The 16,195-nt window shown below is 44.6% G+C and overlaps 1 protein-coding gene across 6 annotated transcripts in view; it reads right to left on the bottom strand.

The window, feature by feature from the left end:
• Window positions 1-16,195, bottom strand: part of DENND1A (DENN domain containing 1A) — a 544,738-nt gene that overhangs the window by 233,207 nt on the left and 295,336 nt on the right. The window lies entirely within an intron of this gene.

Raw genomic sequence — 16,195 nt, forward strand, 5'->3', positions numbered from 1 at the left:
CCAAGGGTATCTCAGTTACAAAACCAAACCAAAATCCATCTACTAGAAGTGATCTTCCTGTTTAGGTTCAAGAAAGAACTTATTTGCTGCTGTTCTAGAAAACATGAATGGAAATATCTGCTTCAGTAATAGCAAATGTATATACTCTGCTTCTCTTCTCCAGAGCCTTTCAGCATTCACAGTGACTTTACCTTTCAATATTGAATCATAGTGCAATTTTGAAGACATTTTAAACGGCAATTAAACAACATGTGCAGAATCAACAATGCACAAAATTAAATTAAAGCGGTGATAATATTAACAGTTATAACTAAACTTATGCACAGGCAGGTCATGACAACCATGTCACAACTGCCGTATGACTGACAGTGATTGTAGGACGCTATTGTACATCTTGGGATAGCAGAATGGGGTATATCTGTACGAAGCTTTTGCTCTCTGGGAATTACTGCACTATCTGATTTCATCAGTTACAAACGGGAGAGTAAAAGTGACTCTTTTTTCCTTCTCCCCTGAAAAAGAAAAGGGCTCTGTTGCTGGTGTTGAGACAGACACAACAGAATAATCTTTACCTGGAAGATATCTTTAGTTTGAATCCTCTTAAGAGGAAAAGGAACTTTTATTGAGCTACTATAATTCAGTCACTTTTATGCATTACACACATAATGCTCAAGGGAACTCTGCAAGGTGGTGCTATCATCCATATTTTCAGGTTAGGAAATAGGCTCAGAAAGATAAAATTTGCCGAGATCGCACAGCTGGTCAGTGGTGAAGCCGTACTTCAGATGCAAGGCTGCTGAACAGAGAGCCCAAGCTCTGTGCGTGAGGTCACACAGCACATACTCAGTACTTAAGCTGAAAGGAAAAGAGTGCTGGGGTACCAAAAGGGCTATTCGCCAGTCCTCTTGGTTCCAGGCCTGTGATGCCGAGCGCTTCTCTGACAGGTAAGTCCTCTGGCATGAGCTTATTCCCAGCAAGGAGGAAGCAAGAATATGGAAAGTGCACGCTTATTAACGATCCTGTAGTCCTCGTTCATTACTACCGCACTTTCACAATTTGTTTAATTCCTTTCCCCCAGATAACCAGGGCTCTCTTAATCATGTTCCCCTGAGGTGAGCAGCTACTAATTGGAAATGAGTCCAGTGAAATAAAAGAACATTGGCTGCTGAAAAATAAAAAATAAAAAAAATACAGCTTCCCAAGACAAAGTGGGAAGGGAGAGGAAACAAGGGAGAGGCGGTCCCTCCATCTCCAGGTGGGCAACACCTCTGCCATCATGAAGGAACATAGCTTAGGGCAGCCCAGGGATTTGGAAAGATCACTGTTTTTCTGTTTTTCATATAAACACATAGGTATCTACATTACAATATACACATCACAGGGTCACCTTACCTCTCAGAGGCCCACCACCTTCTTCATCAAATACCCTGATCAGGCAAAGGGGATCCCACAGTCAGAAAGGAAAACTCTGAAGAGGTCTTATGTGAGCTTTTCTTTCTTTTTTTTGTAAAAGACACAAATGTGTAAACACAGATTGTCTTGTGGTTTTAAACTCTGCTCAAAATAATGAGCCTGGCTTTATTAGAGAGGTTAAAGGACAAGAGAATGGGAAAAAGAAAAAGAACAGACACCAGAGAACATATCTTGCTGGAGAATGCGAATGATCACGGTTTTGGGCTTACTGAGAGCGATGAGACAGCTGCTCTTCAGGCTAATGTAACAGCCAGTGCAGGACAGGAAGCCAGTAAGAGCAGCCACCACTGACTGCAAATTTGCCAAGAGCCAGCATAGGCTAAGGCATTTTCCTCATTAGATTCTCACCATAGCAGCATAAGGAGGGTACTATCAGAACTACCATTTCACAGATAGAAAAACTAAGATTGGAAAAGCTAAATCATTCCTCTGACATCACACAGCTAGTAAGTGGCAGAACTGGGACTAGAACCCAAGCCCATGATACAGGGATAAAGCAAGCTTCTTATTTCCTGGAGACCAGCATTCCCACAGCCTACAGAGGAAGGAGGTTAGGTAGTTTTCTCTAACCTGCTCCCTAAGGGCTGGGCTGCAGCTGTGACAAGACCTAGGAGCTTCCACATTCTGTCTGAGTTCCTCCTCCCCTGCTACCTTTTCCATCACAGGAAGCTTCTGGTCCCTGAAGTGCCTCTGAGCTCATCTCAGTCACATGGTGGCCCCACAGGCCTCAGCTTCACTATTCCTTCAAGTCCTACTGAAGCCATGCTGCCTGCCTCTCAGATTGCCCAGTGGTGGCTAACGCCTCTCTTGGTAGGGGCTTTTGTCTGGGTTACCCATTTCGCATAAAGCATGTGCTGATTTGAAGGATGACTCTCGATTATCAGTCACAGAAGCACAGAATCCTGTTTCCCAGAGCCTCCCATGGTGCCATGTGCAGAGCAGGAAGGATAAAACAGTTGAGCTATTTACTGAGCACACACCACATTTCAAGGGCTGCATGAGAGGCTCTAGCCACCTTATCTCATTTAATCCTCAAATAATCCAATTTGCACCATCCATTTTATAGCTTTTTTTTGAGACACAGTCTTGCTCTGTTACCCAGGCTGGAGTGCAGGGGTGCATTCTTGGCCCACTGCAACCTCTGTCTCCTGGGTTCAAGTGATTCTCTTGCCTTAGTCTCTCGAGTTACTGGGATTATAGGCGTGTACTACCACGCCTGGCTGATTTTTGTATTTTTAGTGGAGACAGGGTTTCACCATGTTGCCCAGGTTGGTCTCGAACTCCTGACCTCAGGTGATCCACCTGCCTCGGCCTTCCAAAGTACTGGGATTATGGGGGTGAGCCACTGTGCCTGGCCATTTTATAGACTTAAAAAGGTATTCTCAAAAATGTGCCTATGGGATCACCCAGTTAATGGTGATCCCAGCCCAAATCCTTCTACTTCCAAGTCTCTTATGCTACTCTTACTTGCTGGTGACTTCTCTTAACCATTATGCTACAGTTGACAAAAAACGGTTACTGGATAATTATAGCTAAAAAAGTAAAATAGCTAGTGGGTTCATAGCCAGAATAAAACTATATTTGCCTTACTAGCTGGAATTGACTGATACTCTTTTCCGTTCTAAGCGGGATTTAAGGCAATTTATATGAATATTTTCAACACAGCAACAAAAGTATGAAAAGAAATAGGAGCTAAGGGGGAAAAAAAAGGAAGCTGTGGCAAGGTTAGTGTTTCCATTTCATGCTCGGACACCTGCTGGGATGGTCACAGGTTTGGCTCTGAACACTCTGGCCACCAACCCAAAAGGGAAACAAGATTGTGAGGTGTTTTGTGGTGTCCACAGGAGAAAAATAAACCAGCCACCCAGGAGCTTGAATTTTCAAAAGGCTCCTGGGGAGGGAAAAGTGTTTTCCACAGGCCGGTTAGTCAGTCAGTCAACAGGTATCACTAATATCAGGCACCACGCTGGCCTGGGGCAAGAGGAGAGAAAAACAGATCTGGTCCCCATGTGAAGCTCACAGTTAACGGCAGATCAAATAAGCGCATTATTGTACATGCACAAACCGCTACAAGGAGACGCACAGGGTGTTGTTGAGTACACAACGGAAGGGCCTGAGATGACCTCATTTCATCTCTGCAGCAATCCTGAAAGGTGGATCTCCATAATTCACAGAGGAACCCATGGCTCAAAGAGGTTAAGCGACTCGACAAAGGTCACAGCTGGTGAGAAGCAGAAAGTATGGGGTAACTGCCATGAGGTAGGCAAGCTTTTTTCTTTTTAGGGGAAAAAGTATTTATTAATGTCTTTCCTGGTTTCCAACCTAGCCCTCTCCGATTTATGAGCAACAACAGAGGATGAGGATCCATGAGGAGACCAGGAACAATTCTGGATTAGGAGAGAAGGCAGAGATGGCCTAGTTTCCATTTGTGGTATCGGCAGCAAGAGCATGGGGCCCTGCCACAGCAGAGGTGAGCTCAGTGTGCACCGATGTCCAGTGGGTGCTGGAGATGGCTTGCTAATGCAAGACACGTGTATCACTGGAGCTGATCAGTGACTGGGAGAGGGAGGACAATGCCCTTCTGAGTGTGGCTTTGTGGCTCCCTGGGGTAACCTATGCAGGTGGGGGTGGCGGAGATGCCTTCTAGAGCCCCAAGCCACTGGACCCAACAGAAACGAACACATGAGTTACAAAGATAACGCCTGGACAAAATTCTGGAGAGGTCAACATCAAAGCCTGGGGTAGCCCGCCCTTTTGTGCCTCCTTGGCCTACCGGAAGGCGACAGACTCGGAAAACATCAGGAAGGGCTCCGTGGCTAAGACCACTGTGGCAGGAGAAGTTAATCACACAGGAAAGGTCAGGAGACAGGGCTCTCTGTTGCCACAGAGAATTCGATGAGAACCATAACAGCTAAAGCCAGACACAGAAAGGAAGTCTCAAGTTGTGAGCCACAAGCAGCCCATGAGAGCCTGTGGAAACACACGAATGAATAAGCCACAAAACAAGAGAAAAAGAGAAAGAGGCTTATGGAGAAATAAATGAAAAGAAAGTAACAGAAAAAAAAGTATAAAAAATAGCGCAACTGGTAATAACAGGAGATTTTCTCTTGCTGTTTTTCCAGGACTCATCCCATGTGCCAAGACGCATAGCATCCAATTACCTTTTCAGCCTTGCCTTTCCATTCATCACGTTTTAAAGGGAAGACGAACCCGCACTTGCTGAGAGGTCACTCAGAGCCTATCACTATGCTGGTGCTGCACATACTGTCCCTGGTGCCAGCACTTGAAAAAGGCAGGCACACTATCTCCAGAAGACCTGCCACGAGGTCACTTGCTGCACTGCTGAAACTTCCTGTGACCCTGATGTTACTTGGTCTGTGGCCCCTGCCTTACAGGTGAACTATGCCTCCCAAGAACCTATCTAGAGTGTCGTTGCTATAGAGCCCCCTATACTGTGCCCCAGAATGTCCAGAGTTTTCTAAGCGTTAGGTTCAAGCCAGGCTCCAAATCAGGGAGGAGTGAGGAATGTGTCACTCACATACAGAATGTGTCATGAGAAATGGAAAACCAGGCCAATGCTCAGGCAGGCAGGCAGGAGTCAAGGCCAGCAACGTTGCATGGAGGCCAGCAGAAACTAGGGCAGGGGAGGTGGGTTGTTGCCCCTCCCAACATCAGGCAGCAGGAGGGGGCTGGGGAAGGTGGGAGCGGCAGGGCAGGTCCAGAGGCTCAGAGGCAGATACAGTAGCCAGGAGGTGGTTAGGCTGTGGTCCAGACAGCTCCCCAAAGGGTGGGTGGCTGAGCCAACAAGCATCATTCCCCTAATCTGGGAAGGGTCACTCCTGTGTTAAAGGGACACCTTGTCTTTCTTAACCCTGCAAGTCTCAGTAACGCTGAGAGTGACACTGCTGAGGCCAGTGAGAGCTGTCCCTCTATACTCCTGGCATTGGTGCCTTCCGGGGTGCCTCTAGAGGGTCAGGGCTAAAGGCTGAATGGCAACCATCTACACAGACTAACCCATTTTTACAGACCTTTTGCTTTTCGCTATATGTACTTTAAGAGGCTAAAAAAGTTTTTTATTTATTATTATTTTTGAGACGGAGTCTCGTTCTATCACCCAGGCTAGAGTGCAATGACGCGATCTCAGCTCACTGCAACCTCCACCTCTCAGGTTCAAGTGATTCTCCTGCCTCAGCCTCAGAGTAGCTGGGATTACAGGCACACGCCACCACACCCAGCTAATTTTTTCATTTTTAGTAGAGATGGGCTCTCACCATGTTAGCCAGGCTGGTCTTGAACTCCTGATCTCAGGTGATCCACCCGCCTGGGCCTCCCAAAGCACTGGGATTACAGGCATGAGCCACTGCACCCAGCCTAAAAAAGTTTTTTATAATAAGAATGTATTACTTTACTAACAATATAGACCGTATTAAAAATCTAATGTATCTGGAATTAGTGGTGGTGATATATCTATTAGATGGATAGTGGATTAGATAGTTGGAATATACTACAAACCACTGATCTGTATACATACATTGATTGATTGAGACAGAGTCTCACTCTCCTCGACCAGGTTGGAGTACAATGGCGTGATCACAGCTCGTTGCAGCCTCAACTTTCCAGGTTCAGGTGATTCTCCTACTTCAGCCTCACAGGGAGCTGGGACTACAGGCACACACCATCACACCTGGCCAATTTTCGTATCTGTTTTACAGGGACATGATTTTGCCATGTTGCCCAGGATTGGTCTCGAACTCCTGGGCTCAAGCAATCTGCCCACCTCCCAAAGTGCTGGCATTACAGGTGTGAGCCGCTGCAGTTCGGGCCAGAACTATATACTTTTAAAAGGGTGAATTTTGTGGTGTGTGGATTATATTTCAACTTAAAAAACGTAGCAGAGGACTTGAAAAGACAGTTTTCCTATAGAGTCTACAGTATAGACAGACAGAGATCAGCACAGAATCTGTAACATAGATAATACAAAGGGCCCAGTCTCTTCTTTACCTCATTTTTCCACGTGGAAAATAGTTCACATTGAAATTGCCCAGTCTGGGCATGGTGGCTTACACCTGCAATCACAGCACTTTGGGAGGCCAAGGTGGGTGGATCATTTGAGATCAGGAGTTTGAGACCAGCCTGACCAACATAGTGAAACCCCTTCTCTACTAAAAATACAAAAAATTAGCTGGGTGTGGTGGCACACACCTGTAATCTCAGCTACTTGGGAGGCTGAGGTAGGAGAATTGCTTGAACCCAGGAGGCGAAGGTTGCAGTGAGCTGAGATCGCACCACTGCACTCCAGCCTGGGTGACAGAGTAAGACTCCATCTCAAAAAAAAAAAAAGAAAGAAAGAAAAAGAAAAAAAGGAAAAAAGAAATCGTCCAAAGCTTCCCCACAAGGCTCTTGGCACATTCAGTCTTGGGTGCTCCTCAAGGAAATGAAGGTGCATCTCAGTGTAGGGCTCAGTGACTGTTATCACCTCAAAACATTTTTCCAGCTGCCTACTTGGTGCCAAGCTCCTCATGTAGAGCAATGCTTTTAGCTATCTCCCTGGCAATGACTTAGCAAAAGACACTGAGGCTCAGGCAGGAGACGTGACTCACTCAAAGTCACATCTTTAGTAGGACCAGAGTCTAGGATTTGGACCCAAGACTTTGACTTCCAAATCTGAACTGTTTTCTCTCACTTGGCCTCTCTGTTCAAGCGTCAGGGTCAAGTTTAGCCAAATCTCAGTTGAGGAATTACCTAACTAGCAATCTATGATTTCTGATAATTAAACCAACACACATTTGTGTATGTGTGTGTGCATTTCCTAACCATCAGTCCCACCACAGCCCAACTTCCCTTCCTCTTCTGTCTGAAACTGAATTCCTGGTCCTTATCCCCTCCCGCCCCTCCCAGATGAGCTCTGTCACAGTGGCACCATTCCACTCTTGGCGCCTTGCTGCTTCTTAGCTTAAAAAAAAAATCTCTATTCTCCCAATCTTGAATGGATGCTTGAGTTCTTTGGTGAAGTAGTGTTTCCTCAGATCCAGAACCATCTATGTGCACCTATCTTCCTATGCCCACTGCCAGGAATATAGTAAGTACTCCTAAGTACTTGCTGCAAAATGGCAATGACATATAACTTTTGCTTACTTATTGGAACCCAATCTTTAACAAAAGCTAGAAAGCCCAGAGTTTGGCATATATAAGAGAATTTTGGCCACAATTGTCCATCTAATCCACTTCCATTCTGTGTGTTAAGTCTATATATTTAGTTAATGCAAAAAAAAATTCAGTTGAAATTCTTTTTTTTTTTTCCAAGACAGGGTCTTGCTCCACTACCCAGGCTGGAGTGCAGTGGCATGATCTTGGCTCACTGTAACCATCACCCCCCAGGTTCAAGCAATTCTCATGCCTCAGCCTCCTGAGTAGCTGGGATTACAGGCATGTACCACCATGCCTAGCTAATTTTTTCTATTTTTAGTAGAGATGGGATTTCACTATGTTGCCCAGGCTGGTCTTGAACTCTTGGCCCCAAGTGATCCACCCCCTTGGCCTCCCAAAGTGCTGGGATTACAGGTGTGAGCCACCATACCTGGCCTCAGTTGAAATTCTTAGCACCAGAGATACATTAATATATATTGACTATATATAGAGCTACATAGCTATGAATAACACAAAGATAGTATCTACTATTTACAGAGCACCTGCTTTGTGTCAGTAGTAACCACTAATCACCTCCATCTGAAAACGTTGGCTCAGTGACCTCCAATCTAGTAAATGAGGAAGCCAGGTGAGGGCCAGACTTTTCTGTTTCCGCCACACCACACTTTCATTTGAGTTCTGTCCCTGCCATCAAGAATATCAACAATTCCACTTAATCTAGCATTGATCTATTTCCTATGAAAAATTTCATGGCATCGATGAAGATAGTAATTGGAATGGGCGCAGATCTGATTAACTGGATGTTACTTCAGAATTGTGTCCAGACTGATGCCCCATCACCTATGTGGGCTGTGCATCTTTTGTTGAAAATCCTACATGGAATATGTGATGCACCATGTGGGGGCTGATTCAGAACCCTACATACAGCACACAAAGGGCCTGAAACCTGCATCTCTCAGAGAGATCTGAGCATCCCCACTCTGAGAGGAAGAATGGCTTCCAGAATCATCTGGAAATGCCAAGAAATATGAGGCATTTTACAAAGTCAAATGCAAAATTGAAACCTTCACTGTACATATCCTATTTGACTTCTCAGTTCAACAATGCCCTCAAAAAGCATCAGGAGCTAGCTACTAACTTGGCTTTTGACCTGACTGTCCTTTGGGGGAAAAGCATGAGCTTGCTTGATCTGATTTGAAAATATTTTATCACAAATGTGTGTTAATAAGTGCCTAGAATAAATCAAACATACAATTCAAGTTGGGAATTTATTTGTGGTCCCTATTTAGGACTACTTCTGAAGGAGGAAGGGGGAAAAAGAAATTTACATGGGAAATACCATATGGTTTCTACTGGGACCTTTTATTAGCAAAATTTAATTAGCATAGTGCCTGGTACATAATAAGTGCTCTATAAATATTTGCTGAATAAATGAATAACTAATGAATGACAACATACGTCTACAATTAGCAAGTCATCAAGAAGCTGACATGAAGAATTTTTTCACAAAATCTTGGTGATGGGTACAATTTATTCTCTAACACTTAGGAGGATATTAGTAAGGAAAGCTTTAATATCAGATGGCCCTGGATTTCAAGTGCAGGCTCCACTATTTCTTGGCTGTGTGACAGTAGGTAAGTCATTAAACCTCTCTGAGCTTCAATTTCCTAATATATACAATGGAGCTATATTTACCTTGCAGCTTGATTTTGAAGATTTGCGATAATGTTTATAAAGAGCTTGTCACATACACAGTACTCAATGAATGGTGATTATTATGAAATGGAATGCTGATTCTCATTAGCAAGTTAATCCTTTTCTCCCAGAAACAGGAAGGCTTGCCCAACACTGGCCAAGGTCGAGGCCACCATCAGCTAAGGTAGGGAACATTCTCGTTTTCACTTTCAAAGTCAAAGGAATGGCACAGATCTAAAGTAGAAAGGAACCAGCAGCACATGTTTTTAAATATTCATAAGGGCTGGAAATGTCTTACTCCTTTCGTTTTCTCTGCCATCTGCTTTTGTTTCTTTTCTTTTCATTCTTATGCCACAGCTGCAAATGAAAACAACCATACAATAACTCAAGTTAAATAAAAAAAAAATCAAAATAAAAACAATCTGAGGGATAAAAAGAGAAGACGAATTATAAAGTTTTCCTCTGAGCTCTCAAGGCAACAGAAGTAAGAATAATGTTTAATGTGAGTTAAACCTTCTGGAAACTGAAATCCATGTCCCATGTTTATAATAATGGTGAAAAAAGCAATCATCATTTACTAATGGCCCCTAGGTGCCACTTGACTAATAACTCTAATTGCTATAGCCACTTTTCAAAGTAGGTAAGTTATACCCATTTTACAGAAAAAGACATTGCAGATCAGAGAGGTAAAACAGATTTTTAATGGTTACATAGTTAATAAGAGATAAGACTAAGATTTGAATCCAGGTCTACCTGAATCCAAAACCTAGGCACTTTCCACACTATCGTCCACTCCAAAAATAGGAAGGGATACAAAAAAAATAATTCGAGAAATATTTAGGGCAGCCCATTTGTACTAAACTGATTTTTTCCAGATAATTAAAATCTGTGATTATAGCTCTAATTAAAGTTAACTCAGATGATTGTATGTTGTATTTGTGAATGTGCAATTAGTCCTCCACATAATTGTAGGGTTTTCAGTATCCTACTTTTCATTTATTAACTGCATGCAAACTAGAGCTTTGCTGTCATGGCCTCTGGTCTACAAAAGGCTGCAATACAACTTTTGGGGTTTCTGGACTCAATGACTGTGACCTGTGATATCAACAGCAGGGTGTGGGCTCAGCCCCATTTAACATGTCTTTGTCCAGAAGTCAATGAAGACTTCATCTTCAGGCACCATGTAAAAGGCTCTTATAGCCTACACTGTTGTCCTGAAAATTCCTAGCAGCATGTACCTGAAGAAAAACTGGCAGCAGTGGTCCTCATGTGTTAATTACACTTGTGAAGTCTATTATGCATAGAAAGGGCACCTGCTGGCAGTGAAAATGACTAGAATCCGTCCTTCCTGTGCAGTGAGTAAATTGAGAGTTCATTTCTACAGGAGATAATAGTTTTCAGATTCCATTTTGTGTATCCCCTGCATAGGGACATACTTAACATTTAAATCATCTGCAGAGGAGCAAACCTCCTTCAAATTTACATGTTTCAGGCTCCTAGCACTTTACTTAAAATGCTAGTTATCCCTACTGGCTCTTACCACCAAGGATTAAACTCAATGGTGGTGAAAGTTACTGGGCATAATAGAATGAAGTTATTAGCATTGACTCAAATTTCATGACATTTGTAGTCTCTGACCAAAGCAGTGGTAGTGGCTGAAGGTGGTCAAATCAACCCTTCATTATGGAAGATGTGTTTTTTCTCTTGGAGTCTTTCATTTCATCATTCTTACACCTTACAGTTAACAAACAGACACCAATCCCCACCGGCCTGTAATCATCCTTTGGTCATATGTGAAAAAGTTCTTTCACGGAAACAAGAGACCAGGAGAAAGACTGCTATTACAGGAACAGAAACTTCCAAGATGGTGCCTCCTCTCAAAACTCACTCAGGCACCAGTAAATACAAATCTCAACTTTAATTTTCTGGAGTGGAAATTTAGGATGACAAGGACTTAGCAGGCTTCCTTGCCAAGTCTTCTCTTCTAAGTTAGACCTGCCAACATCATTGCCCTTGGTCAGGCTGGTAACAGTTTTTCAGAGTGCTAGAGTTAGAGAAGGTTGAAACAATGATCCTGGATCAGCTTTCACAGGAAAATAAAACATCTAATGTATCTCCAAGAAAACATGAAAGGAGAAATGAATGGCAGCTGGAAAGAACAACTGGCTAGAATAAACACTCATTTGTGAAAATAAAGCTTTTAATTATAAAAACCATACTTTTTCATTATAGAAATATTGGAAAATATGGAAAATAAAAAGCATGCAGAAATCCTCTCCCGCCTCCCCATCACGGGTCTCTGTTAAACATTTTGGTGTATTTCTTTCCAGATTTCTGCCTCTTTATATGTATACATATATACATCTGATTTTTTGTGTATTATGTGTCCATATAATTCTCTTAATAAAAATTTGATCGTAGAGTATAATACACAATGTCTATTATCAGGGAAAGTTACTAAAGCTCTTGGGGCCTTGGTTTACTAATCATCTGTGAAATGGGGTTAATAGTATCTGCCTTGCAGGGTTGTTGGAAGAATTCAACGCCATCACAGATGTAAAGGAGATGGACCAGTGTTCAACAATGGCAGCTATCTTCATCACTGATGTTACTGAAAGAGCATTTTCCCCTCCACAGTTCCAGGAATGTAAGCTGCCTGTTTTAAACTAGCTAACAATTAAGCAACCAAAACTTTTCAAATAATAGAAAGCTGAAGTTGGGCCACACACGGTAGTTCATGCCTTTAATCACAGTACTTTGGGAGGCTGAGGCAGGTGGATCACCCGAAGTCAGGAGTTAGAGACCAGCCTGGCCAACATGGCGAAACCCTGTCTCTACTAAAAGTACAAAAATTAGCCAGGCGTGGTGGTACGCACCTGTGATTCTAGCTACTAGGGAGGCGGAGGCAGGAGAATCGCTTGAACCCGGGAGGCTGAGGTTGCAGTGAGCCAAGATGGTGCCACTGCATTCCAGCCTGGGTGACAAAGCAAGACCTTGTCTCATAAAATAAAATAAGATAAACGTTAAAAAAATAAAATTATACTATCACTTGGCAGAGGAACTACATTGATTCTCCCAGCTCTACCAATCCCTGCAGAAGCCCCGGATATTCCTCCCTGAAGCACAGCATGAAAACCCACTGGTGAATCTCTTCCAGGGGGAACTGTGAGACAGGGTCTCACTCTGTCACCCAGACTGTAGGGCAGTGGGTCAACTGCGGCTCACCATAGCCTCGACCTCCTGGGCTCAAGCAATCCTCCCACCTCAACCTCCTGTGTAGCTGGGACTACAGTTGTGTGCCACTATGGCTGGCTTTTTTTTTTTTTTAATTTCCTGTGGAGATGGGGATCTCACAATTTGCCCAGGCTGGTCTCAAACTCCTAGGCTCAAGTGATCCTCCTGCCTTGGCCTCCCAAAGTGCTGGGATTACAGCCATAAGCTACCGCATTTGACCTGAGGCTACCTTTTAGAGCACACATCTGGCGTGTGGTATGTATGGGCGGGGGGTGTCTCTCCCTGTGGAAGACCCTGAGACACGTCTATGGGGAAGGGACCTATGTCTATGAAGGTGGGCGCGTCTGTGTGGGGTCTATTCCTGTGAGCATACTGTGTGTCTGGGGGGAGAGGGGATGGCAGCAGGTTCTATGTGCTAAGGGGGCTGGATGTCACTCCAGGACTCTGACTCGGGTGATGTGTGTCTCCTTTCTACCTTCTCCTGCCTTTTCTCGCTCTCTCTCTCCCTTCCAGCTTCATTGGGTGTGTGTTTTGTTCCTTCTCCTCCCCTCTAGTTCCCCTCATCTCCTTCCTCCTCTCTGAGCGTCAGTGTCTGCCTCTGCCCAGCCCCTCAAGCTTTCATTTGAACAATAACAAACACTACTGGATAGTAAACAGGGTCCTTTTGGTCCTTTCCTTGGAGATAAATGGCAGTGAGAAGAAACCAAGAGAGTTGGCTCAGAAGCTCAAGCACAGGGAGTTTAAGCAAAGGTTGAATCTGAGGATGGCACCTAAGCACATGTGCAGGAAAGGAGGGAGGCAGCAGAAAGGGGTGTTTAATGATACCTGAGAGAACAGAGGTCTAGGTGGGTCCCAGAGAATCCTCAGGAGACAGCACCCAGGCCCAGGTGAAGTCAATGGCTTTGGACAGACTGCTCTTCCTCCCTCAGGAATGGTAGGAGAGGAAGAGGCAGGCAGGCAGCAAGTAACCAGCCTTGGGTGAGAAGGAGGGCAGTTGTGGGAACACAGACCCTATGTCCCCCTCTTCTCTCCAGACGTGACAATGCATCCCCATCCCTGAGCTTGCACGTGGTGGGGAGAGTGAGGGCTCAGGGGTGACTGCAGAGAAGGAGGGCAAGCCAAGGTTAGGCAGCACCACTCTCTAGCAGGTCCTCTCTGCAAAGGCTCTCAGACTTTCACCAGCAGTATCTTCCAGACAAGGAGCAGATAAGAAAATGGTAGGGGTGCCCAGGGTCAGTGGCAAGGCCAGGGAAGCAACAGCCTGCAGGGAACTGGTGAAAAACCCAGGAGCAGTCCTGGCCTGTCTATGGGCCTGTGTCTTTGACACCCAATTGTTTGAGTTCCTTCTGCTGGAAACTGACTCTCATCCCTGTCTTCCCAGTACTTAGTGCAGTGCCTGAGACATGGCCAGCATCGGGAAACATCTGCTCTACTGAAAAAGCTCACGACACCAGGCACGGTGGCTCACGCCTGTAATCACAGCACTTCGGGAGGCCAAGGTGGGCAGATCACGAGGTCAGGAGATTGAGACCATCCTGGCTAACACGGGAAACTCCGTCTCTACTAAAATTACAAAAAATTAGTCGGGCGTGATGGTGCGTGCCTGTAATCCCAGCTACTCAGGAGGGATCGCTTGAACCTGGGAGGCAGAGGTTGCAGTGAGCCGAGATTGTGCCACTGCACTCCAGGCTGGGCGACAGAGCGACATTCTGTCTCAAAAAAAAAAAAAAAAAAAAAGAGAAAGAAAGAGAATGAGAGAGAGAGCTCACAAAGACTTGGAGCAAGGAGGCCAGCAGGAAACCAGAGGGGGCTGAGTGAGCTTCAGACGGTTAATGACACAGGTGTCACCCTGCTGGGTGGCTGATAGTGCTTTTCAGTCTATAAAGTGCATTAGCACATACGTTATTTTATTTCATCCTAGAAACAGTTTAAAGAACAGGTTGCAGTGTTTTCAGCCCTCAACAGAGAAGAGTTTCAGAGAGGCAAAGGCACTTGCTCTAAGCTACACAGCCAGGCAGTAATGGAGCAGAGACAGGGACTCAGGCATCCTCCTCTTAGCCCCGTCCTATCCTTGTGTGTGCTACTTCATGGCCTCTCTGAGGCGGAGTAAAGTAATCTCACTATAGATGACAAAACAGTGCAAATGTGAGCTCAGTGGGGATAAGGGGAGGCCAGTAGTGTGGATTCTGAAGCCACTGAAGACAGCAGGGAATAAGATGCGAAGGAGATGTGGACATCTCAACAAATAGGTGATGAAGATCCCAGAGACAAGCAGACGACAGTGACATGGGAGGGAGGAAGCTTCCTAGGGGCTGTGCTAGAAGCCAGATGACAGGGCAGAGCTCACACCAGACCATGGCAGCGGGGACAGGAGTCTAACAATCTTCCCTTTGAAGTCTGGGAGCACAAGGAGTAGCCTCACTAGGGCAGAGTCCAGCATTCCCTAGAGTCTCCAATGGAAGGACAGAGGCTGGAGACCTGGGTACAGGGGAGGGGTCTGGGATGGGCCCAGGGGTTTGAAAACACTCCCTGAGGAACAGAGCAAACGCAAACATTTAATGTCACATGGTGAATTTGTTATAAGGGGTTTACATCCTTATCCTTTCCTGTCTGCAAACGTTACTTTATCTCCTACCCACTCAAGAAGGGATGAACACAAAAATCTAGACCGGCAGTACCTAGACGTCACCATTAACTGAAAATAGTTTCCAAAATAAACCAAAGTATGAAGAGACATAGTGAAAAAATGTGGGATTCAGCCATTGATGAATCAAGAAGAAATTCAAAATTAGCCAGGATTCTATACTCCACATGGTAGAAAACATATTTCCCATTAATCTCATAAGAGGTGGGAGAAAGGCACGAATAAGATGACTCACCTTGATAAGAAAGACATATAATAAAGAGAGAATCAGGCCTATTCACTTACTGCTATACATGAGAGAGAGCCACTGATTTTCACATGATGGCCCTTAGTTACGTTCTTGTTATCTCCATGGCTTCTTGGGAAGAGGGTGAGCCCAGCACGTTCCAATTAGGAGTGACTGTGGAATGCCTTCAAGTTCCTTGGACAATCTGGCTACTTGGGTGGACCTTTCCAGTGAGATGATTGCACAATGGGATGGAGATCCCAGCAAAAGTATGACTGACCTGGACTCAATCTCTCCAAACCAGTGGTCAGTGTCCCATGTCATCTGTCCTTAAGCAACAGGGCTATGACCCTCAAATGGTTTCCCTTCTCCTGAAGCTCTCAATATCCGGCATGCAGTTAGTGCCTTTCCCTCTCTGTGTACCATGCTCCCTTATGGACTTCTGTTGACTTGAACTGTTTGGAGACAATGTCTTTAACTGCATTACACTAGAGAAAGAAATTATTCATGAGGAAAAGGGATCCAAATCGGTCACAAAGACAGTCTGTTTTGGTAATCTATCGAAGACAGATAGTGAGGACGATGATGTGTCTGCGGAAACATTTTCTGAGCTACCATGAGCCAGCTTTTCTACATGGGGTCCTTTCATATGTTATCTTGTTTCATCTTTGTATGATTATGTATTGAACAACTTCCTTTTACAGATGAGTAAACAAAGTCTTAAAGCCAAGTGACTTGCCCAAGATGGTAGGGCTGTCGCCAAAACCTTTGTTTCT

This window comes from Nomascus leucogenys, chromosome 8 (assembly GCF_006542625.1).
Source record: "Nomascus leucogenys isolate Asia chromosome 8, Asia_NLE_v1, whole genome shotgun sequence".
Taxonomy (NCBI): domain Eukaryota; kingdom Metazoa; phylum Chordata; class Mammalia; order Primates; family Hylobatidae; genus Nomascus; species Nomascus leucogenys.